Genomic DNA, 24,413 nt, shown 5'->3' with positions numbered 1-24,413 from the left:
AGCTCAACCAATGGAACCAAACAAAGCGCCAAGCTCATCGTAGCATCCATGTGCGCTCACAAAATCTATCGCGCTCATCTCTCCTCTACTTCCCTCCATTCTTGGGAGACATTTTGTTCTCACTCTACCACCATTATTGTCAATCACTGTGTACAAGTGATGAGGTGTGAACACAGCTGGCAAATGAGTGATGGCCATGTTTATATCATTAGCACCAAAATGAAGGAAACTCAAACAAGAGCGTTGTCTGTTTGTAGATACCTCTTTAATGATTCAGAGTTGTGGATTTCTCCCTTTTTATCTTATTCACTCTCGTTCTTTCTCCTCATATCTCGCTTCCCTCTCTTGTTCTTTCTTTTTCTTTGTCTGTCACAGTACAATTTTATTAATCAGAGGTTGCTCCTGCATCTCAAAACTTAATGGGGTTCTTAAATGTGTTCTGTTCAAGTGTTTATTTTGATTTTACTATCATATGATTACATGGTTTGTTTCACCCTTTTTTGTGTAAAATTTTCTCCTGATGTCTGTGATATAATCAGTTTAGACCTGAGACCACATTCTGGGTCATGACTTCGTTGAGTACTAAGTTGAGTAGTACTAGGAGTACTAGAGGAGGAGACCACATATGAGCATATTCTCATGACATCTCATTTATTATTGATATGGGATGACAAAATTGTATTATGTTGTGCAAATTGGTACATGAAAAATGTTTTTTTGATTTACCTACTACAATCATGGGTAATAGTTTACAATAAGGCATTACAATTATGCATTTGGTATCATGAACTAGCATTTTTAATCATGGTTAAAGTCAATTTTACATGAGTTGTACAAATTAGTCGATGCATTATGATCATTAACTATGAAACAGCAAATTTAGGAAGTGGCAGTAACCTAAATTAATGCATGCTGTAAACTTGTTTATTGTCATGTTAGTTCATGAAGTTTAGTTATAATTAGGTTTAGGGGTTGGACTTTATGGTTAAGTTTGTATAAATGATTATGACTTCTTATGAGAGTGGGTTATAGATTACTCAAGTCTTTGTCTCCACAGAAACATCTAAAAAGTTAGTCTCAATTTTCTTTACATTTAATCTCATTGCAGAACAGGAGAAAATATTGAGATAGTAAAGAATGTTTTTTTTTTCATTGCATATATAGGCATACATAGGTAGTATGTGTATTTACAGTATATGCATGGCTTGAGTCATAAATCTGTTTGTGGGTGTGAATATGTCATTGTGGTGTGCTGAATAGTAAGTAAGTGTTGATGATCATATAATTTTTTTGGACTGTGCTGTATACAGGCCTATGGAAGCCACAACTCTGTCCCTTCGTCTATTTTTCTTGCTCTCTTTCTCTATCGCTCTGCTTAATGTGAGTCCTGGATGAGCCTTATTCCTCGCTCCACTTTTATTGATTTCAGTGAGAAATAGAGGGAGGAAGAAAGAAAGGGCCTTTTCACGATGAAGTTAAATGGTCAAGTAGCGGGTGGAGGGTGGCTTTCACCACTTATTGACGATGTAAAAAAATGTCACTATTATGGAGGCCCTTTCAGGAGATAGCGAGCTGATTGGATGAGTGCCCTGGGGTCAGGCGGAGCGCATTCCTAGAGCAACCAAACAAGTGTGTATAAAAGGCCAGAGGATTCAGCTGAACATGTACAGGTACCTCTTCACTGGTCGCCCTGTCTATTAGCTGTGCCCAAGTTACTGTCCGAGGCTACAAGGTGCTGTACGAAGCCATCGCCTATCTTTCTTCTCATTCTCTCTGCGGGAGGTAGTCTAACAGGTCAGATCCTGCCACCAATGATCAGTAAAAGTGTTTGTTTGTTAGTGTTCTGGCCTCTGCGGCCTGTCTGAAGAGGGAGTCAAAGGAAGCCAATGTCTGATGTGGCTTAACCACATTCAAACCCACCAGCAGATAATGTCTGGTGCCAACTGGCCGCATGTGGCTGGTGTCCAAAATTCAAACTGAAGTGCAGTGTGTGGGTGTTTGTGAATGAGAGAAATAGGTTAATAGGAGCAGGAGAGAATCAATGGAATTTACAAGGAACAAGACTGAGAGAGAAAAGATATGGGCGGACGAAACAGCAATGTGATGCCTGAAAGACTTCTGATGACCTGTTGCCAGGGGTTCAAATATAAGTCACTCAGGCAGTTCTGGTAGTTTGACTTCAAGGCCTTTAATAAGGGAAGCGCATCATCTGGCAAGCTGGTCCCCATAGAACGAGTCTAGAGCCTAGCAAAGGTCAGTGTGCCACACAACAGACACTGGATGGCTTAATCTGAGGTGAAATGGTTGCTTTTCTAAATTGATTCCAGTTTGGCGAAGACAAGGGCTGTCTTGTGTTCTAATTGAGCCACTTGAAGACTTGGGTGGAGAGTGGGAACCCTCTCTGAGGAAGGGTTCATAAAGCAGGACACATGAACAAACAAAAATTGTTCAAATGACATCTGGAGCAAAGCTGTCTCCAGGCCCAGGCTGCTGCGGGAAAACCAGTAGGCATGCAAGTGCAAACTCGCACTCATTCACGTATGCTCATCCAACTGTTTGAGGATTGGATATCTAGTCTTGCTTTTACAGTTCTGTTGGAGTTCACTATATTAATTACAGATGAAGTGGTTCTGAAAGTTAAATCCCATTTAAATCCCATTTAGCAAACAAATTTCATTGCATTAGATAACAAAATACCAATGTATGATGAGACCTGATGATCAAAAATATTTATTTTGACTTCATTAAGGCTCTATCATTATTAATTAAACAATACCTGAAATGCAGAAATCCAATATTGTGCAAGATAGTATAGTAAGATTTTGAAATATCATAAAAGTTAATATATTAGGACTTTATTTATTTATTTTATATTATTTTACAAAGCAAATACTTTAAGTGGCATCCTTTGACTAAAATATATTCTCTGACATAACATTTCTGTGCAACAGTAAGAATGGTTTGCTGTTACTATATCATGTATTTTAACACCACTGCAATGCTGTATTGACCAATCAGAAGCCAAGACTAAAACTATTTATTCGCACACACACACACACACACACACATTAACACATGCCACACTGGCTCACAGACTTTTCCAAGCTGAATGCATAATATTTTAAATGAAATAATGTTTCTTATGGGGATGGTTGTGGCGTGGAATGGATATGCATTGAATCTCAATGCATTTTGGATCCCTCAATTTATGTGATGGCAGGGGGTAAATGAGTAAGTGTGTGTGATATGGGGGAGGGCTTAGCATATTGCCTCAGGCCAGTCTGTGACGTCCAAAGATGTACATGAGGACTGTACCCCCCACCATCCCAGCAGACACCAGCAGACCACTAGACATGGACCCAGCAGTCATTAGTGCGGTTAAGATTCATTGGCTCTAATTGATGACTATTCCCCCTCTCCTCGCATCCTGTGTCCATGCAAGAAGCTTTTGCCCACCCCACCCTTCAAGTCTTCAGACCCTGAAGACTAAAACTCCTAATTGGCCCTACTCGACCCCCTGCCATTAAAGATTTAGAAGGAAGGCGCCTTGTAAAGCGTAGAATTTTGCAGAGTTAAGCTCAGGAGATGGTCCTCGCTAGGCTGTACAGAGATGTAGTTGGTGGGTGTGAGATATGATTGAGGTGGGCCTGTAATGGTAGTACCCAAGGCCTGAAAACTGCCCAGTAAGTACATGAGTGACAAAGGATGGAAAGGTGTTCAAACCTTAATTTGAACAGAATAATTTTTGGAGCTTCAAAGAGTCATCTTTGTACCTTATTTACCCCTAAAGAAAGGTATTGCTCCATAGACAAGTTGTTGTACCCTTTAAGGGTGAGCGTGATTTCACCAAGTACAACATGTTCCTGGATCAACATCCTTCTACACCCTTGTTAATCAGTTATCATTTCCCACTGATTTAGGAATAAATTATGGGTAGGGTTAGATACAGGGGTAGGGATTGGGTTAAGTCTATATTTTTGGACAATAATGTTGATCCAGGATCATCAAAAGATGTTGATCCAGGAACATGTTTTACTTGGCAAAATAACGACGACCACCCTTTAAGGTATAGGTTTTGCACATTTTTTGCAGGGCACGGGAGGAATGCTACTCAAAGTCAATGCTGTAACTTAAATTCACAGGCCCCCCTGTAAGTTTCCAGCCCTAATAAGATGCATTTTGGAGCATCCATCCACCAAGCAACTGCTTGATCTTTGCAGACTAGGTATGCTGCACTGTTGAAGTTGCCATGAGCAAACGTTACTGCTGAAACCTACTCAGAGTTACAGGTATGGTGCATGGGTAAATGAGGAGGAAACTTCCATAGCAGATCTAGACAGGTGGTAATGGTGTGGAGGAGGGACCACATCTGGGTGGAAATAAATATGTTTGGGTAGATAGAAAGAAAGAGCAATTGTTTTTTTTTCTGACAGAAACAACCAATAAGCCAATCATGACTCAACTGTGCATTCATTTTTACTGATATGTAAAATAAATAGTGATATATGGCTTCATGTTAAGTGTTCCAAATGGCCAAATATGTGAGACAGCAATATCCTGTACCCATCAAAGTACTATAATATATCTGCCCTTCAGAGTGAATAGGACACTTTAAACGGATTTTGCCCATTTTGTTTTCCCTGCCCACTTCAAACATTTACAGCAAAGCCATTGATATCGAACAGCTGATTCATTATCACAACAGGTCAATGCTAAATTTTCAATCGCTGCCAAAAAATGTATTCTGCTTCTACTGTTAATACATCATCTTTGTACTTTAATTTTGATCTTTTTGACTTTTATAGTTGTTGTATCAAATTAAACAGAAACAGTTTGGCCAGTTGTTACCATAAATAATTGATTTATTACCGACATTCAAGTAGATATTTTCCACTTCTTTGTTAGTTCTATTACTTTTTTAAACTGCCTTTAAAACGTTCAAGCCACTGACCTTTGGGTTGCATCCAGAATGCAAATGACCTCAGTGAATACTGATTATACAAATTAATATTTAAGACTTTTATGAGAGAGTATTATGTAACTTTGTGGAAAAAATGTCACTACATGGATATGCAGTTATGTGGTGTCCTGGATATCACCTTGACAACCCTGTTGAACAGAGAAAACAAACATTCGCACAAAAAACAATTCGGTATTTGCTCTCTCTCTCTGCTAGAAAAACTCCTTACTTTATCAGAACATTTCTCTGTGTTTGCACTCCTGGTGCAGCCCACTCATTGGGCCCGTGTGATCTGGAGACCGGGTGAGGAATGTGAGAAGCATCTTAGGAAACATGAGCTGCTATTTTCCCACAAGTGTAAAAAAAACAGATGCCAGTGCTCTGGAATCCTGATGACGCAATGCTTTCGTGGACGGGCCAGAGATGAGGAGAGAGAGGGAACGAGAGAGGGCAAGAGGGTGAAAGAAAGAAACAGAGGGAAATGGATATCTGGCTTGAAAGAGGGAAAAGCAGAGAGTAGGAGAGGCAGCTGTAAGTTCACTGGGTCTCCGCTGGGACAGGTTCCTGGCCCCTGCTGTCTCATTTTTTTCTGCTGGAACATCTGCGAAGGAAGACCATTAATTGTTTGTTGGATAAGTGATCATTACAAAAGCAGATGCTCAATGCCTTTTTTAAGATGCAAGAATAGAGACAAAGAGAGCGAGCAGAGCGATAGAGCAAAAGGCAAGAGTATATGCTCCCCCAGGCTCTGATTGATAGTAATATCATCAGCAGCATTTCTTCACCCACCCTAATTTCTCATACATTCTGATACCCCCTTAAACACAAAAACAGTGCACATCAATGCCTGCTCCTCCATCTCTGCCTCTCCTCCTGCTCTAATTATCGGTGCCTCTGTAATTGCTGTTATATTCATCATAGCTTTTGGTATTTATAGGGTCTGTTTTGATCATAGTAATAATGTCACTCTGGAATTCCCATGCTTGGGAGGAGAAGAAGAAAGAGAGAAAATGAGAAAAGGAGAGAGAGGGAGGGCAGGGGCTGATGTTTGGTTCCTGGCAGACTCTTTCAGACATCAGTTGCAGTAGGGGCCCAGAGGCCACTGCTCCAGGCTGCTCTGGTGACCCGGGTCCCATGTGGATGGGGCCTTGCGGGGCTGCATGCTCAATGGATCTACGCTGAGCCGAGCCAGGTCTCGCCTGCCGGGGTTGTTCAGGACCAGAGCCGTGCCGAGTCTTGGCGTCCCTGGGCCGGAGGGATTGTGGTCTCATTTTCCTTGCCTTTTTCGCCCTTATTCCCTCCCTCCCTCCTCCTCTTTCTTAATTTCTGTTCCTTCAATTTTTTCTGTCTTCATTCAATCCCTGCTGCTTAAATGCTCTGTTAAACAGATTTTTGCTGGTCACAAATCATGGCTACATTTAATCATGTCTAATTAAGTCAAATTTATTTAAGTAGCACATTTCACAATACACTTTTTTTTCAAAGCTGCTTTACTGAATGTGAATGTTTATGATATCTAAATATGTTCATGTTGCATTTAGCAGATAAGAGATGGGCAATGATACAAGCAATCAGTCAGGTGAAATATTGTGCATATTGATATTAATTACCCCCTTTTTTTTACCCTAAATTTTTAAAGAACGTTCACACAGCTCTTTTCCATAAAATGTCACAACGACAGCACAATAACAATGCCTGTCTATAAACAGACATTCTTTTCTTTTCTTTTCTTTTCTTTTCTTTTCTTTTCTTTTTGCAGAGCAGCACCTATCACATGGCTTATAATACAGAGCACAAAATAGAGTGCACAAGTCACCTCTTTTATAATGTTTTTTTTTCTGATTTGGAGCTTGAAAGCTCATGGTCTCGGAGCTATTGTTGTATAAAAAAGACTTGAAATCATACCGAAAAAAGAGTGCACAAAAAAAGAGACCACAAAAAAAAGTAAACAACTTCTGTGCTTAACATTTATGCATTTAGGCTTGACTATTTTGCAGACTTGTTTACTGGCTGTTTTTCTCTAGTAATCAACAGCATGCCACTCGCACTGAACATAAAATACTCTATTTAGAACATCTTGGACAAAGTTTTCGAGATGTCACCCAGTCCAAATTAAGCGCACCTTTTCCTAAGAGCCATGACTGAACTCCCCACTCATCTCTGTCCCTCTCTACGTGTCTTTGTCTCTCTTTTTCTCCCTGTCTCTCTCCCCCTTCTGCACAGCTCCCAGTGTTTGGGTATATATTTATCACCCTTGTGTGAGGCCGGGTGAGTGGGCCAGGGGAATGGAAAGGAAAACAATCATGCCCTCTCTCCTGGCCCTTCAGAGCAAGCTGCCTATAAATAACTACGGGTGGCGCGCCAGTCCCACCGCCCATGGCATGGGAATCTGGTCTCCTTCAGCCCAGCCCTGGGCCACTCGACCACCCTGGGAACCCTTCAGCCAGGCCACTGAGGACGGACAGCAAGCCAGAGCAAAGTTGAGGCTGACGGCAGAGGAAGAGAGCTCTTTCTTCTTGACTTTCTTCTAGCCTTCCTTTGAGACTGTAATTGTCTGTCTCTCTGTTGTGTCTCTGAGGAGAGTTGCTGACTGTTTCATCCCTCTATACCTCAGCCTCAACGGTGCATCTTTCTCTTTCAAAGCAGTTTTACACTGCATTTAGTCTGTTTTTGCCTTATAAAGATTGTATGAATATGTGCTTTTAGAAGTGTTAGAAATCCGGTTCGTGGAACTCAGATGAAGCGTTTGTTTTACCCCACCGAAAATTGATTTTGACTTTCAAAGGCTTGCTCTTCACAGCGCTGTCTTCTGTGTCAGTGTGAGACAGGTTTAGCTCACATTTTTGGAATTTGAGGTAATAGTTTTAAACTGACAGACTAAACATCACTCTTCTTGACTGTTCCACTTCTGAATAGTAAATACTTCCACAGACACACAGACTCAAACATACTCTTAAATTCTCTTACACACACACACACACACAGAGGCAGACGGTGAAAATGAATCCGTTAGCCAATGGTAATAAAGTTCTGAAGGTTTGTTATGTTATGCACTAAAGCCACGATATACCTACAGGCGGATTTGTCACTGTGTTAGTCACAAACCTCCAATTCCTCTGACACTGCACTACAATGGCAGGGTTGGGCAAAATGTGGAATTGGCTTCCTTTCAGTTCATGAGTTGGAATTTAAATGGGCCACACCCAGCAAGATGCTGATTTGAAATGACAGGAAGTGAAATTTGAATTGTAATGTCAAAAACAAAAAAAAAAAGATTTACCAATTTAACAAATTATTTAACTACTAAAACAACAAAATGGAAAGAAGTTTTTATTATTATTATTATTATTAAACAATAATACTAATTATTAAACAATAATTTTTATAATATTAATACAATTTCATGATCATATATATTATTTATAATTTAAATACTTATCCAAAATACGTAATGGAAATATAAATTAAATAATGAATAATTTATTACTGATTTCTTTTTTTTTCTTTTTTTACCGGCAATTGTGCCTTCCTTGTCAATTTTTCTTTCTTTTTATGCTTTAGTGAAATATGTCAGTCGTTTCAAAATGTGAACTTGATTTATAAATGATATCCCAGATAATATGAAAAGCAAAACTGGGTTATTCGCTTTTTTCAGCTCTGTTGGCTGTACTTTCTAGTATTAAACAGAGTTTTTGTAACAAATCCACCGCATGTCTGCTTTTTTCTTCCTTTCTGTTAACTACTACCCTCCGTTTTATGTCTTGATAGATTTTCAGTCCTTCCCCTTAGCCCTTAATTTTTTTTTCTTCATACCCCCATTTTTCTCTCTTCCTCACGAAAACCCCCGCGCTCCCTCTCCTACAAGGCACACTTGTTATTTCTTCGTACAAGGTCCCGTAATTAAGTTTGACATAAGCGAAGGGATTAAATATGTGGTTTGGGAGGGGGAGAAAGGGGCTCTGTTACAATCTCAAGGCCAGCTGTAAAATGGAACCAGATTGCAACACTTGGAGTAGGAAAGTTTGGGAAAGCTGCCGAGACTGAAGCTGTGTGTTCATACAGCACTGGAGTATGAATCCCTCTGCAGCGTAAGAGCGGCCAAAAAAACTACTGCTCCCCCTAAAACCCACCCCCTCTGAAAACCTGTCCCAGCTCACTTGCTAATAGACCACAAGCCACCCAATGCCCACATGCCATGCGTCTGCTGCCCCTTGCATGCCATTACATTTTAGAGTAAGCAAGACTTCTGTTTTATACATATGTGGTTCAAAGAACTTTAAAGAGTTTCATAGTATTCCTATAAAAAAAGCTTGGTATTAATATGGCCCAGACACAATACTTTTTCCATTATTTTTTCCTGTTTTAAGTGATATTTGACTTTTTTACTGAGTAAGTGTATAAGTGACTTACACAGTAATTATTTAAGAAATTATGTTTTAAAAATCAAATCAAGCACATACTTTAGTCCTTTCATGGGTTATTCACACAGGATGCATTAAAACAGCTAAAAAAGAACAACAGATTTGTAAAAGGTCCATATTTACAGTAAGTACATTAAGTACATTCATTCCCATTAGTCTAATTTTATTATCATTACTATACTATTATAGTATTTTTTTTTTATATTTTGAATTACATTGTTATTGTTTTTATTTTTATTTAAAATAATTTTAGTATTTTTGTGTTGTGTTTTTCTCTTTTTTAAAATATGTCTGTATAGTTTGTTTTTGTTTTTTGTTTTTTTTTTTAGCTTATTTAGTTAGTTTAACTAAACAAAAATGCAAAATGTTGCTATGGGAACTTTACTACATTTATTTTATTTTATTTTATTTTTATTATTATTTTTTTTCATTTAATTATTAGTTAATGTTTAATTTATTTCAAGTTTTTTTTTGTTTGTTTTGTTTTACTATGATAACAGTTTTCCATATATTGTTACTTGTTCATATGCAAAAATGAATATGTTTGCACGCATTGTAATATGCTGTCCTGCACTCAGATTAATTCATTCAAAACTCATTGTTTTGAAACAGAAAATGATGCACTGCGTCTCTTTAATTTTTTAATTTTTTATTTTAACGATTTTTTTTTACTTTACGTACCCTGTTAAAAGCATGGCGTGAGATGCTAAAAAACAAACAAAAAAAAAACAGTGAGATGTAGCGTAACAACCAAAGCCATTCATGTAGTGCCTTTTTACATATTTAGACCAACAATTAAACAAATAATGCAGACGGAATGCAAGAACATGTTCTATTTGAACGGCCCCTCAGGCACTTTTTTTCTTTTAACAGCTACTTTCTTAACCCGCTGTTCTTTCGATCAAAATATTACCACCAAGTCAAGGGACTTTCCCACAAAACCTCTTAGCCTCTTCAAAGAGCATCGCCTGCTTAGGTAAAAAAAAATCCTTTTCATATCATGGAAAAAAAATATGTATAAATGAATAAAAATAACACGTATTCGGAGGATAATTACAGCAGGAAAGCGATTTTGGTCTTTTATGCCAAAGACCTCTGCTTCTTTAGTCATAGGACTTTGGCCTCCCACACCAAAACCACAACTGCAGCTCTCTCAAAGAACCCTACATTCCTAAACAAAACACATGCACTCCCAGCCAAAACTCTGACACTCAAGCCGCCAAAACAAACACACTCTTTCCCCTGGCCGCCAAGCGTACATTTGATACATGCTCTGTAGCTGTTTCAATTATCACAATTTGAGCTGTGTCTTGAAATGTTGATTCACCCATTGTTTGCCTTGAACTTTGTAATCCAACTCCATTGTCAGACACAAGGATAATTTGCTGTCAGTCCTAATGAGTTCAGTGTTTCTGAGAGCCGGTTCACTAGCTAGCGCAATCTTCAACACAGAGCATGGAAATGAGAGCCGTGATGGTCACGTTGTGAAAGAACACAGCATCTCCATGAGATTTCCCTTCTACGTGAACTCTGTGCAGTCTTCGGCGGGAACTGTGCATTCTTAAATAACTCTGGCAAAAAGCGTTCTAATCTTAATGAGTCTGAACAGCAAATCTCTCATCTGCGGCAAAAAAGGGATTAGGAAAGCAGGGAGAAAAACACTGCTGTTCCACTTTGATGAATTGTGTTTAGTAAATCCCTGGGTATGAAGTTCCTCTGACGAACAAAGCGCTGGAAAAGCATGGATGTTTTTAGACAACATAACTTATCAGAGAGAAACAGAACATGCATTTAAGGGGGAATACAAAGGAAAAGCAGATTCGTCACTTCGGCAAATGATAAAAGTGGTTAACTCTTTTTCTCAATCCACTTACTTAGTTTTGGTAAAAAAATAAATAATAATCAGCCCAAAGTAGCTTTGCAAAAATTAAAGGCATTGTGTTTCTCCCGGCCTTATCATCCTCGTGTTTATTTATTTTCACATGACGCGGAGGGCCTTTGTTAACAGTAAATAAAAAAATGGATAATTTCCTGCCTCTGAGCAGAGATGCTATAAACAGCTGTCATAGTGATTAAGGAGTTAATGAATAGGCATAAGCGGAAACCGTGAAAATTTGCAGTTTTGAAGCAAATTGGAAAGTTACACTTGGGCTAGGCTTTACTTCAAACTTCCCAGGCCTGAGTTTCAGGCTTTGCTGTAGGTTCATTTGGTGATTTATATTGTAACATAATAAAATATGATTAATGCAGATTAAATTTGAAATTAGAAATGCAGGATTGTTTGTTTGTATCATGGCATTTTTTAATTAGAGCTTAAATCCTTAATGTTAAGTTTACTTCTTGTTAGTGGCAATATTTTTGTGTGTGCGTGTGCCTGTATGATGAATATTTTCACACTTGACTTCTGTTAATGTGGGAATACGGCATGTTCTTCACATATACATCTGGTCACCAGGAGTCTTCTCTTGAGTGACAGATAACATCTGGGAAGTCTGTAGCTATCTCAGGATACACGGGCCCTATCTACTCCTCCCTCTTCTTATTCAGACTCACTCTTTTTCCTCTCTTCCCTTCTCACTTTGTGTTATTCAGTTCTTTCCTGAACATATCCCTTTGTTATTGATTTTCCATTAACCCCTTCCGATCTGGGAGGATTGAGGCGGATTGATGCATAAACACCCATTTCATTGATTAGACATGTGTCACTCGTTTTAATTCAGCTCTGTCTATATAAATGTATAGACAGACTGAACAGAACTACATATCAAAATGAAAATGTATATATTTATTTATTTTTCCCTTTTTATTATAGATACAGTCATAATGAATCAGGATGTTGTGGGTAGAAACAGGACACAACACATGCAGGATTTTAATTTGTGGTCATGAGCACAATGGCTCAAAACATCTGAGGGACATGCACTAACCAGCAGGCCATGGCTCAGATGGGCCTGTTTATTATTGTAATTTATTTCATATTATTGTGTGTGTGTGTGTGTGTGTGTGTGTGTGTGTGTTTAAATATTCCTTTTTATACTTTTCATATGTTGTTTGATGCCCCGTGTTTTCTCTGTTAAATATTACTCTTGCTTTCTCATTGATTTCTCTCCATTTTTCTCCACCTCCATTCCCATCTCTCTCCACCCCTCCTGCTGTTTCTGACAAGTGCTTGCTAATGCTCAAGTAGCACAGTGCCTCTAGGTCACACATGTAGACGTGCATCAGAACTAAAGACACGTAGTGTTCCCATTTGAATTGACAATTCCCTGACAGAACGTCTATGATCATCCAATGGGCTGAGCGGTTCTCTGACATTCATCTTGAGAAAGTGCTGTATGGGCCTTAACATGGACAAAGATGGAAACTGAGCTGTTGTGTTATATTACGTGGCGTTAGAATAGACTTGCATGTAGACTCTTCTTATTTAAGAGGTTTTAAATCAAGGGTCTGTCAGCTACATACACTCCCATATCATTTTCTGTGAACCGAAGTATCGCGTGTTGAAGTGGGTGGACGTCTGTACTGTATATTTTAGCTTTTTCATGTAGGTACAGTGGGGTCTTAAAGCCTGAGACCACACAGAATATATGGTATGTGTTTAAGTATGTATGCATTTATTTAAGACCACAAGCTTCATCAGAATTCATGCAAATGTAAAATTCTGCGAAGTGAGATTTTTGACACTGATCATCTGAATTCCTTCCTTTTTTCCACTGAAGCAAAACCTCTCAAATTTTGCTAGATAATCTGATCATCAGGTTTTATATAAGCTTGTGGATTTCCATGCAGTTTGAGTGTCATTAAAGTAAAACGCAGACAAACCAAATACTACATTTGTACTTTTTCACAAGTTGTTATGCTGATGTAAGATATAATTTGCAATATTATTAGGGTATATCTAAAATTTTCATTTATAAAAATGTATGCAAAATTTTAAAATGTAAAATTCAACACCCCTCAGTTGTGTGCAGTTGTGGAAAGAAGCAGTTTGCATGTGTTTAGAGTCAGACAGAATGTAGTGTATGTTTTGCATGTGTATTTATTCCTGTTTAGAGTATTTGCGCGAGACAGAACGTGTGCGTTCGTGTTTTTCTGTTTGTCTGGAAAGCACACGAGAGAGAAAAAGTGAGATGCAGAGAGCAAGAATATTTTATTGAGGAATGGCGCGCCTGTACCGGTCCAGCCGTCTGATGTACAAAGAGCCCAGAGGAAGGAGGTTCACAGCTGTTTGTAGACTCTACGAACAGGAAAGGTCAACGTCGTAATGCGGCACATTTCTGTAACACGTTTTCATTTCGCCCCTTTCCAGCAGAAAAAACGCCACTTCGGCTCCTTTCAGTAGCACTGGTGCATTTAAATTACTGTTCTTGCCTGGAGAAGAATGGTTCAAGCATAACCCCATTGTATTCTTTGATAAACTCTGTAAAATGCACAGTATAAGCTGGGGGAAGCAGCATGGTTTAAGGGCACAATTGCCGTGTAAATTTACCATGGAAAGTTCCACCACCCTTCCTCTGCCGAAAAGTGAGAGAGAGGAAGAGAAGGATGGAGGGAGAAGGGTCTGACTGTTATCTGTAGATGCAGAGCAGAGCAGGGAAGATTGTCTTTGTGTTTGTCATCTCGCTATGGGGGCTCAGCTGTAAAGGAACAATAGTGCTCTAATCCCAGCTCTGATGCCAGATTAATATTCAAGCCCACCAAAATATTAATTCCAGCCAAGAGTAGCGCATGCAAAATAATGTCAAAACACTCAAACAAATAAAGACAACAACGAATCACGAACACACAAAGAAAACTCTCCAGCTTGCTGCAGCACTGTCCGCAAACACACACACACACACACATCTCATTGCATAGAATTTGCCGTTAATCTTCATAATAATTTCATTTCCAAAGAAGACTATTTGAGGTGTGCTATGTTGTTTTTCGCAGATTGTCTTCACTTAGCCAGAGGTTTTATTCCAGGATTTGAATATTTACAATTTGACATAATGGAGGTTGTAAAAATAAACCCTGCTTTGTGCTCTGTAATCCACACGGTTCGAAATTGCCTCCCAACTTCAAAGACCGTCCTGGAGTTGCTGGCCGTTAATATGATTTGATGTGAAACTGCTGCAGCCACAGGAAATGTCCATTATCAAATTGTTTGTCAGTGTTTTTCCTACTGATATCAGTGGCAGTGTGGATTTTAATGACAATTTCATTCAGTTCTGTACAATAATGTTCATTTGTAACTTGATCGAAACTAAAAAGAGAAAAATAGGTTCCAACATGGATCAATTATGTGACATCCTCAAAGATTATAAACAAGACAATACATGCAAAAGCAACACAGACTACATTAAATACACTCTTAAAAGTAAAGGATCTTCACGATGCCATAGAAGAACCTTTTTGTCTAAATGGTTCCATAAAGTACCTTTAACATCTGAAGAAACTTTCTGTGTCACAAAAAGGTTCTTTGTGGTGAAAGAAAGTTCTTCAGATTATAAAAAGGTAAGAAAGAGATGGTTCTTTAAAGAACCTTTGACTGAATATTTCTTTGTGGAACCAAAAATGGTTCTTCTATGGCATCGCTTGAAGAACCTTTTAAATCACCTTTATTTTTAAGAGTGTGTGGGTTAACTTGGAATATATTGATATTACTTGCTAATATTATAGTATATAATATTATAATAAAAGTCTTGTTTCCTATATCCTTTTTATGTTTTTAGGACATATTTAGTTTAGTTTTAGTTGACTAAAAGTCTAGGAATTTTTGTCTAGTGTCAGTCAATTAAAACTTTTGCATAATGGTAAAACTTATAATAACAATCATCTTGCTCACAATTATATCACGATTACTGATTATATTTGTTGTCATTTGAGAAATAATAATAATAATAAGCGTGCACATGGTAAATTTGAGCTTATCCAGTTTGCTGATTTATTGTTATAATATATAATTAATTAAATATACACACTATTTCTGTACATTATGAAAACTGATTATTTTAAATAATGAATTCCAGTAATTCCAAATTATATTCATGTATTTCTATTAAAACAACAACAAAAAATGTACAAATGGTTGCCAGGTTATGAAGATGAAGTAAAACCCAGGGCAGAAAATGTCTCATTTTAAGAGAAAAGTACTGATAGAGGGATCTCGACATCTGGCAACCCCAAGCATTAAACTTGTTGAGGTATATATTCAAAAGAGTGAGATTTTTTTCAAGAGTGAGATTATTTGGTGAAGTTTGTGTGAGAAGTTGTTGAGGATGTGTATGAAGCGACCCCATGATCGGCGTTGAGGTGGCAGATACAGGGCAGCGAGGTGATTTTTATGGAGTGAGATGTGTCAGAGGGGTCTTGAAGGCTTCCTATAGCGCCTGACATGTTGAGACGGACACAGGCCGAGAGAAGGTGACAGGTGAAGAGCTTTAGTCACCGTCATGGCTTGATGAACAATGATGAATGGGAATGGGCCAGTGAAGCTGAGCTGAGTGATGGAGGAGAACTGGCCATGGGACGGCACTCAGCGTGGGTTGTCTGGATTGCATGGCTCGAGGTGTTAATGAAGTGTTTGAGGTCCTCTCCAGCTTTAATTTAGGTGTGATCCTTTGTCAGTTAAAGCTCGTTCAGCGCACACACACACACACACACACACACTGCAGCATCTCTCAGTCACTAATCCAACAGCAGGGGACGGGTTGTGCTCCGGCCGACAGTGAGATCCTCTGCACAATGATAAGGTCTAATGTGATCTGGGCTAGTTAGATTAATCTCTCACACATGGCACTAAATATGAAGGGTCAGCTTATTTTAATCCTCAAATCTCCACAACACAGACACATGGACCACTGTCTCTCAAACTTCACCAATAATCTCACTCTTAATTCCTTATCTTAAGCCTTTATCAACACAACCAAGGAGTCTTTTCAAATGTGTTTTTGATGGGCTCCACGGTGCACCATTTTTTTTTTTTTTTACAAAATTGTTGCAAAAATATATACTCCAATATACTATCCAACATCGATCATTAAAATTATAATCTAATGTTAAGAAAAATGTTATTGTTTTGTTTATGATTTTTGAGGCGGTCATATAACCTGTCCACATTAGCAACTTATTTTAGTTTCTATCAAGGTACAAATGAACAGTACTAAAACAGTTTCCTGTATGGAAATAAAATACATTTGTATTTAAATATTACTCATATTTAATGTAGTCTGAGATTCTTTTGCATCTTATTGCTTTGTTGTTGATTTTTGAAGATGTCACCATACCTAGTTATGTTAGAATCTGCCAAATTTTTGTCTAGTTGCTGTCAAGTCACAAATAAACAAAAAATGTTTATTGTACAAGTATAAACATAACTGTCATTAAAATGTTATTATAATATAAAGTGAAAGTAAAGTGAGTTATTTCAAAGTTTCATTAATTTAATGAGTGTTTTTTTTTTTTTTGGATTGTATTTTTTTGTTTTGTTAATATTTGTTTTTATGATTTCGCATACCTAATTAGATAGTATATCTGTTATTAGATTTCTGTTATTTATATTCGCATACTGTTATTAGATTTCAAATGAATTAGAATTTGAGTAGAATTTGAACGCACTAGCTTTAACACTGACAATGTTAAGTCTCTTTAAGTCTCAGATTTTCTAATATACTGCTGGTATTTTGCAGTGCAGCACAGTTTTGCGTTTCAACCCACACATATTTGGAGGACACCAATGGAAATAATATTAGGATGTAAGGATATAACTAAACATGCAAAGTTAAAGTCTAAAAATATATCATTAAAAATGCTAATGAATTTCCACTTTTTAAAAATTTCTGTGGAGATTGTAGAGACCTGATATCAGTCATCAGTCAGGATTTTATTTATTTTTGTAAACTGTTATATATTTTCACATCTGTCTGTACAGAAGTTATCCATGATCCATGTAGTCTACAGTACTGTTTTTACAGCTTTCTCTCAAGAACCCTCAAATAAACCATCACGTGGGTCTGACGGGATCGCCTTGTTCATATCTCTTTAAACTTCTTGATATCCACTGACATGTGACATGTCCTTTAAAGGGAAAATCACGAGGGATGTGTCCAAGCCTAATTGTCCCATTTTCCTTCTGGAGCTCATTTCAGGGCTGTTTTGCTCTTTGTTGCTCTGATTGATTTTTTCTATAACCGATTTAAATTCACACACGACAAAGATAAGAAAGAGCCCAGATTTTGAGGGAAGTCAAGACAAATTGAGTTCAAAACTTCATTTTGTTACAGTGTCTGAGATCCTCTTGGAACCACGTAGACCATTGGGATTACTTTCTAAAACTGGGGTTATTGTTTTAAAAAAAAAAAGACTTGGTTAATTTGTTATTTTGAAAACCTGTTTTCCTATCTGAAAGTGTGTCACGTGTAGACAGATGCAAGAGTATTTATTCAGACGCTGAGATTGTATTAGGATGTTATTGTTTACTTCGTTACTTCGTAACCCCTTCACAAACACACACTTTTCCAATGGTACTGTTTTCTGGCAAAATCCATCCAACACGCATCAATTTGAACAAAGATCGCCCTATTCTGTAGCCTTAATTAGAAGAAAATTGTAAACAGACGCACGCCTTTCTTAAGGGATTATCCATACTTTATGACAGAGCGTTTGAAGTCGGGAAGCTTTCTGAATCAGCATTGCTCAAGTGGGTCTCTTATAGGACATTGTTGTCTTCAATTATTTCCCCGTTATATATGTGTCTGTATGAAGCCAGGATATCATCTATTATTTAGAGATGCAATCGTTTCTGTTTATCAGGTCTTTTTTTAAAAAAAAGGGGGGCATCACTTTTTTGATTAAACGGAACAAAGCGTTATAAAGCAAGAAGGGTTGAAATGGCTGCTCGTCTCTCTTGCTCTGCAGATTCCCAACCTTTATTGTCATTTAATGTGAGCGACACCAAGCGAGAAAGAGATCTGAAGAGCAGCTGGCACTGTGCTACACTAACACACAGGGAAACGGGTTTTACGCAAGTTCTCTTACACAAATACACACGCATTTGTACTGAACTTTCTCTGAAGCGCTCTCTTGCACATTATTGAACCCGGGTCCACACAGAAGCTGACAGCTACTTAATCATGCAAACAGTTTAGGCTTATGAGAGTATCTAACACTGATTTGTTCAGGTGCTGATTACTGCTGTGTCCCTTTAACTCAGCTGGTTTCAGAGGGACGCAGTTTCCGGGAACTTAATAGGACATTGGATGTCAGTGTTAATAAGTTTGATATCTGACATATGGCTGTACTTACAGTGATATTTAATAAATATTCAAAAAACTGGAATATCTGGCATTATTTACTAAACCCATCATGACTTTCTTTCTTCTATGGAACATAAAAGGAGACATTTTGAATATTGTACGAGTCACTCTTTTCCATGCAGTTGAGATGAATGAGAAGTACATGCTAAATGTGTCTTGTGTTAATATTGAAAGAATTTATCTGTGTTCTGTAGGACTTTTACCAAGAGTCTTTTCCTTATTCTGAAGAATGCATTGAACTGTGTTGTGTTTTAGGGTTAAAGAGAAATGTCCATAAACTGGCGATTTAAAAAAATTACCAGTACGTTTTCAATTTTTCTACAGATTTTTCTTACAGTGCAGCCCATACGAAACATCCCAATGCTTTGGAGACAAACAGGTCGTTATTACAGGGGGTCAGGCCGACTAGGGGGCAACAGCAGAAAAAAAAATTATTTCAATTAGTTTCCTCAACAACTATCATTTCTTATTATAGAAACCAGGATTCCCACGGTCTTGTAAAACCTGGATATATAAGGTAAAGATCTAGAAAACTACAAAATCATAAAAAAATAAATGGAAATTTCTTTAATTAGTATATATGTTTCTAGTTATATCAAGCTTTAAAATATATTATCCAGTAGAAATAGCTGAGAAATTGCCAGTTTTGTGAGTTTAAACTTATTTTAAAGTCCATAATTTTTATTTTTATTAACATTTTGCTAATGTGACCAAATTATTTACATGCCAGTACTTTTTTAAAGTTGAGCCATTTTCATAGCAAAAAGAACAGAAATGTGCAGATCCTTTTTTGCTGTGTTTTTTCCCTGTAATCTCAGGCACATCCACTGGTATTTAACTGTCCTTCGGAGACTCTGCTATTGGTGATTAGCGTGGCCTTGACATAAACGACTGGATCAATACGTGACGTCACCAGTCGGCCAAGGTCACTGCCCTCGCTCTATGATGACCTGGCTGGGTTCGGTCAACTCCTGGCTGATAAATTCAGGGTGAATGACCTTTGCTGACCTAGGCATTGCGTGTCAGACTGACCAGGGAGACGTGGGCTGTGGTGGCTTGTCATTGGGCTGATTCTGTAATGAAGTGTTCAGTATTGCCTTGCTGTCAGTCAGTAATTAAAAGAAGAGATATGAAGCCTTAGATAGGTGTTGAATGGACAGACGGGCCATTGGCTACAGAATGGCAGTGAACAGGCAGCGGAGCAGTAAAGTGACATGTAAACTACTCTGATATGGACTGCTAATGGCTGCCTGGAAGATAGATTAGATGGGCTGCCTGGGAGTGCTGTACACAACATGAACAGATCTTTAATCTGTGTGATGTGTAAAACAATGTCCAAATAATTTAGCACACAATTTTACATTTAAGTATTGTATTACAAGTATTTAATTTAATTTAATTTAATTTAATTTAATTTAATTTAATTTAATTTAATTTAATTTAATTTAAGACTTGGTTGAATACTTAAAATAAAAACAAAATAAAAACAAAATTGTTGAATACTTAAAATAATTTACATTTAAATTTAATGCATTTTTTATTTATATCAAGTAGCAATTTTTATTAGAAATGTATTGCATTAATAAAATACAATATAGTATACAGTACATAAAATTAATTGTAATACATGTGTTGTCCTGTTAAATGGCTGTAGTTTATCATTCGATGGAAGTGTTTTTGTTGGTCTGGTATTGCTTGTGTTATACATGTATAAGGACTATGTATATTTGTATTTTTATTTATTGCAGTTTATTCAGGTTCGATCTGGTCATGTGGTACACACCCATTTTTAGAGCTTGCCCAGTGCAGGTGAGGGAATCCCAGCTTCCCAGTCATCCATGCAGCCAGATGCCACCACCTGAGACCTTGCACATTCCTCCGTCCACTAACTATTTAGTTGTCAGTGATTTGGTTAAGTGGAATTGACTTTTATCTTCACTGTGCTGTGGGGCTGCCACTGGCGATACACATTCCCCCATCCCTCAGCCGCCTGTCTGCTCTCAGCCCCTGTGTCACATCTAGCACATTGCTATTGGCAGCTGAGGAGTGGCTGATCAATAGCCCAGGTCAGGGATGGCCCGCGGCCCTGCTGCGCTGCAGGGTGGGGTATTGATCCAGATCCACTCCGTCCCACTGCTCCGTCCAGCATAAGGCCACAGTCTGCCCAGTGGAGAAGGTGCGATTGGGGAGGAATGGCCTGAGAGAGCTTTTGAATGCAATGCACCAATGCCACTGAACTGCACTAGAAACATTTAGTGTTGTCCAACCAGGATAGAATGTTGTAATAGTTTATTTTATTGCAGCAGGACCTTTCTCATCATGTTGCAATATTGATTCATTGCATATTTAAAGGTGTAGAGTTTAATTTCGGTATAATTTAGTAGTGTGACCTAAAGGAGTTTCAAAACTGAATGTTTTCAGACAGGTTTCCCCATATATCATTGACCAGACTAAGAGATAGTCGTGGTATTTACATCACTTCCTTCCTGCTCAGAGCAGCAGACCTTGTCTTGAACATGGAGGAAGCTTTTTATAATTATTTTTTTTAATTATAAGGAATTTAATGATGTAATATAACTTATGGAATAAAGAAGGGCAAAGACCGCCATCTAGAATTAGAATTTATTTGATATAAATGTAATCAATATGTATAAATGTAAATATATATACATTTTAATATAAATAAATATATAGTTTTATTTTAAAATATGCACTCTTTAACTCTTAATACCTAATATGTTAAAAAAAATCTCCATAAATGTGTCTTCTTGCTTACATTTAGTCATGAATTTCATGAATCGTTTAGATTAAAACCCATATTTTCAATTCAAAATGGCAAAAAGTTGAGTAGTTTGCATCACTGCATATTACCGTTGGTTGTTTAACATTTCTATTATAATAAAACAGTTCAGATATTAAATTAAAATAAATAGCTACCCCCTTCTTACCTCATTACCAAACTGAAGCGAACTGTAAAGCCAGCCTTCTTTCATTTAACTGGCCATCTCCTTCTCTTACGACAAGCACCAAGGCAGACCAGCCTAAAACTTTTCATCATCCAAACAACAAGCAGAGTAGTATCAATAGTATCAAATACTGAGGGGGACAATTTAGCCATTTCTAATTATTGGCGAGCACTGGTCCCTGTTATCGTCTTTGCGGTCATGGTCCTTGAGACGGACCGGTGTGCGTAGACATAAATCGGCATCAAAAAAGTTCAGACCTCCACACTCCATCCATTCATCATCCATCTCAGAACCCCTGCCGCACCTCCTCCTCCATCCCCTCTCCAGCTTTCCTGACTCGACTACTTGTTTTTGTTGCAGTTTTAAGTGCCTCTCCCTGGAGCTCCTCATCAACAACTTAATAAGAGCTCTTGGGAACAATTAAACAGCATCTTTAACCCTGCTCTATCCACAGAGGTAAAAATAATCATAAAAATGTTGCCAAATAGAAGAGACTCCAGGGGGACCATTCAGAAATCACAGTCTGTCTCCTTCTCTGTCCTTTATTCCCTCAACTGAAGCCCAAGCAGCACAGGCGAGAACTGTCAGAGCTGTAGCCTATGATAGACACATTTACTCTGCTTTCTATCCCAGCCCCATGTGGCATTCCCCTTTGCTTTTCCCTCCTCCTTTTTTCTCTTTCAATGTTGGAACTGACATGTGAATAAATATGTACTGTCTAAGTGGCTTTGTTGTTGTGTATGAGAGATCTTCCGCAGAGTGCACAATTATGCATGTTATTACAGGAATATGTCTTGTTCTGGTTATGGGGAAAATTAAGTTTCTCCGGAAATTTCAGTTTTTTTCTTCTTCTTCTTCTTTTTTTCATGGAGAGAAAGAGCCCCTAATGCCACAAGAGGAAAAATTACTCAAAGAAATGCATTTATTACTTAATGTAATCTGGAAAATCATAAGGTTTTGTCCTGCAGCAGTAATAAAAATAATTATATATTAATTTTCCGTTCTCTAAAACAGCTTATTACAGAATTCAAAAGACTTGATAGAAGCCATATTGTTCTGTGTCCTCCCCTCCTGAAAGAGATTTAGCCGGCTCTTTCTCAGGGGGAACGAGCACGCAAAGTGAAAAATCTGCACTCACTTATGGAGCATAACTAACAACGGCCTCACGTCCTCTTAGCTCTGCTTTATAAAAGTGTGTGTTTATAAGTTTCTGTGAGAATCTATTAAATGTGTTTCTTGTTTCATCCTTTGTTCAGTTGCATGAAAGAACTTTTGCTGTAAATGCTAATAGCAAGTTTTTTTTTCTTATCCCTAGGTGGCGCTATCATTCCGAAAGGCTTTTCCACTGACTGTGGATGCTTCAAACCAAATCACATAAACGGGTCTCGTAGCTTTGAAAAAACCTGGAAATACCTGGAATTATAGGACTACATCATCCCAAGCCCTTGCCAAGGGACTTACTAATAGTGCCCAGGCACTGGATCTGAGAGCTTACATTCCTCTTTACTTTTGAATTTACCAACAGACTAAAAAAAAAAAAAACTGATAGTTTTAGCATTAGCGATAGATTACGGCCATCTGCCTGCCATTGCACCAAACCTGCTGTGACCGCAAGGGTTGTGACCTTTCTGGCGCCCACTTCAAACAGAGACTTGAAAAGAAGGACGCGGTCAGAGAGGGCTTCCGTGCGGTGGCAACTGAAACCAAAAACCCCATCAGGTAAGGCTGTGAAGTCACTTCTTTTCCTGCTGGCAACACCCCAAAAGCTCCTCAGGGGCTTTTGAAGCCCAGATGGACTCCCTGCGTCCATGCCCACATAGGCGGCTTCTCCTCCATGCTGGGCCTACAGGAGAGCCCACTGTAGATAAAGGCTTCCCTGGTTTGAAGACTCAATCACCTGTCAGCTGCTGGAGGTTTAGAGGGAATGTGTGCTGATTGAATTTGTTTGGCTCAAAGATGCTTAGGTGCAGGGAAATCCTGGAAAGCTATTGAGAAGGAGATAGATAGATAGATAGATTGATTGATTGATTGATTGATTGATAGATAGATAGATAGATAGATAGATAGATAGATAGATAGATAGATAGATAGATAGATAGATAGATAGATAGATAGATAGATAGATAGATAGATAGATAGATAGATAGATAGATAGATTGATTGATTGATTGATTGATTGATTGATTGATTGACAGGAAAGAAAGGGCGTACAGATGTGTAGATACATGATATCATTGCAAATTTTCATCTACATAATGCAAGTTAGCCTGTGCAGCAGGAATATTAAAGTTGGAGTTAAATACAAGTTGGATACACTCACAAAAATCATTTCGACTCGTCTTCCCTTTTCTTAAAAAAATCATTTTAATGTTTACTAAAAAAATCTGTAGACAATTTCATTACAATGTTTTAAAGTGTCCATAAAATTGTAACAATTTAAAAGAATACACTGGTTTTGACAGTAGAGTTAATGTAGCTGTTTTTATAAACTTTCATATTTCAGCTTTTAAATTCTTTCAGAAATTGGCCCCATTTAGCTCCATTAAAAACTTCTTTTTTTTAATAATGAGGGACGAGTCGAAATTACTTTTTGTAGTAATCAACATAATGCCATAAATGCTGTCGATTGAGCTCAACTTGCATTAACCCGGAATATTCTTTTAATGCTTGTTCCTAGCATGAGAGTTATTTTTGCACGTTTAGTTCTTACCGGTTTAGTTTTTAGTGTTTCCCTGACCATTTCACCTGTAGCCATTGTCTTTTTATGTCT

General features: G+C 37.9%; 1 protein-coding gene across 1 annotated transcript in view; it reads left to right on the top strand.

Moving 5' to 3' along the window:
- LOC132126850 (zinc finger homeobox protein 3-like) overlaps nt 1–24,413 on the top strand; it is a 208,623-nt gene that overhangs the window by 26,899 nt on the left and 157,311 nt on the right. Inside the window, exon 3 of the mRNA XM_059538409.1 lies at nt 22,959–23,362. The gene's annotated coding sequence lies outside the window, so the exon portion shown is untranslated. The remainder of the gene's footprint in view (nt 1–22,958; nt 23,363–24,413) is intronic.

The sequence above is a fragment of the Carassius carassius genome, chromosome 3 (genome assembly GCF_963082965.1).
Source record: "Carassius carassius chromosome 3, fCarCar2.1, whole genome shotgun sequence".
NCBI lineage: Eukaryota > Metazoa > Chordata > Actinopteri > Cypriniformes > Cyprinidae > Carassius > Carassius carassius.
The sequence above is the reverse complement of the archived record's forward strand: the minus strand, read 5'-3'. Positions and strand labels throughout refer to the sequence as shown.